Source organism: Myotis brandtii, unplaced genomic scaffold, assembly GCF_000412655.1.
Source record: "Myotis brandtii unplaced genomic scaffold, ASM41265v1 scaffold165, whole genome shotgun sequence".
Lineage (NCBI taxonomy): Eukaryota > Metazoa > Chordata > Mammalia > Chiroptera > Vespertilionidae > Myotis > Myotis brandtii.
The window spans coordinates 9,732,463-9,734,705 of NW_005356042.1; the positions used below are offsets into that span (position 1 = coordinate 9,732,463).

Consider the following 2,243-nt stretch of genomic DNA (forward strand, 5'->3'; position numbering starts at 1 on the left):
GGCAGTGTCTGCCTGATGTGGCCGTGTCTGTGGGAAACAAGACTTATACCCTCAAATAATGAACCCCCCACTCCTCCAAAGTCCCCTCTTCTCTTCCCGTCTGCACTGTATGTGTTGACCTCCTCCCGGGGAGGTGCAATGATTCCATTTCCCTCTCAGTTCCAGGCACTCTCTGGAACATCTCAGATTAACCAGGACTTTCATTTCTTTTCAACTCCGTTGGTGGCTTTTGACTTGGAATGATTTCTTCTTCTGGAAGAATGGCATTCATTGTTGCCTGGATGCCTGTTTTCAGAACCTTATGTCCCTTTCCCATGAGGCTGGGAAATATCTGGGCTGTAGGTGCCACCTTCACACTCGGAGTAGGTCTTTCCTCGGTGATTTCAGTGCTCTGCATACCACACCATACAGTACAGACACAGGAAGGTGGTGAAAGCCATGCAAAGAAGCCAAAGCACAACATACAGTATCTGTGTCTTAGAGAAGAGATCTTGTCCAAATTTTATGCAAACAATAGCTTCCAGGAAAGCAATGACCCCAAACACCCAGCACTGTATCCCCATGCGCTTGCACTGTGTCGGCGAGGTAAGCATAGCACTGTCTCACTGTGGGCACCGTGATGCCACTAATAAAGAGAATCCTACACCAAGTGAATGGATGACCAGCTTGGAACACAAAGATATGTTTCAAGAAGAAGGTGTTCAACTCAGTTAGCTGCCAAATGATCATAGAAAGGTATATTCTAGCCACTCTCTTAAATGAAGACTTGGGGTCAAACCATCTAACGTAGGTTCACCTGGCAGGAGTGAACTGCAGGCTCTTTTGATTTTCCCAGTGGTGGTGTGGATGTCCCTGAAACTTGTCCAGTGGTAGGTCCTCATCTCTAGGAACTGGCAGGGGACCATGCCCAGCCAGATGCTGCCGCTGTTGCACAACAGGATGTCCAGAACCACCTGCTTCCACCAGCATTCAGCGAAATTGGGCAGGAGATGCATGAAGAAAAGCTCGGTTAGCTCCCAGCTGATGCTGATGGTCCAGCAGAGACCATAACTATGGATTAGTAAGACATTCATGACCCAGCCCCACAAATGTTCAAATGCAAATATATCAAAATGGCTGATGACTCTCTCCCAGGTGATAACATGGCAGTTCACAGCATACTCCATGATATACACTTCCCTCATGGCATAGCAGAGATTTGGATCTAGCCAGTACATTATGGATTTCAGGAAGAGGAGGAAGACCAGGAAGAGGAAGTAGAGCACACTGAGTCCAAAAATCATTCTCCATAAGGCTGGATGAGGTCTAGCAAAGGGACGGTTGGGGAAAGCTAGTGCACTGATGATAAGAAAGAAGAAAATAACAGAGAGGATACCCCACCAGATGTTGTCTTCTGGGACAGAGTCATCCCTTTCATAAGTCCTTGAAACTGAGATACATAGGTAGGGTCATGTTTATGAGGCCAGTCACTGTTTAAGGATCCTCTCTCCCAATGGAAAATAGTGCCAGTTGGTGAAGGTGAAGTACATGAGGCTGACGATGGTGAAGCTGAGCAGAGTGATGGTGTGTGGCTGGTAGAAGAAGTCAATGGTGATGTCCTCCACTTGCTGCTCATTGATCATCTGAAATGCATCTTGTAGTTCATATCATCCTTGCTTGGGTCCTGCTCCCCACGCAGGACACCATGGTGGTGGCAGCGGCAGCGGCTGCGACTGCTGCCCTGGTCCTGGAAGGCTGGGACCCAGGAGGTGACCAGCTGCAGCGCAAGGGAGGCCGGATGGCAAGTCACAATTTTCTTAATAACATTTTCTCTACTTACTTTATTATAATAAGTATATAATACATATAAGATATAAAAGACGTGTTAATTAATTGCCTATATTATCAGTAAGGCTTTTGGTTAACAGTAGGACATTATCAAGTATAGGGGGAGTCAAAAGTTACACATGGATTTTCGACTATGGGAGGTCAGAACGTCTAGTCATATTGTTCCAGGGTCAACTGTACTTAATGGTAAAGGGCTCAATGCTTTCCATTAAGATCAAGCAAGGGATATCCTCTCTTACCACTCCTATTCAACATCATACTGAATGCATCATACTGGGTACATTTCAGCCAATACAATAAAACAAGAAAAGGAAATCAAAGGCTTACAAATTGGAGAGAAAGAAAATGGTCTCTCTTCCCATCAGCAGCCTGAGGTGACCTCTGAAAATAGTTCACTATTTACTTGACCCAGAAAA

At 45.7% G+C, this 2,243-nt stretch overlaps 1 pseudogene; it reads right to left on the bottom strand.

Annotated features, from left to right (window-relative positions):
- Positions 1-200: 200 nt before the first annotated feature.
- LOC102259966 lies at positions 201-1,686 on the bottom strand (annotated as a pseudogene).
- Positions 1,687-2,243: the final 557 nt, after the last annotated feature.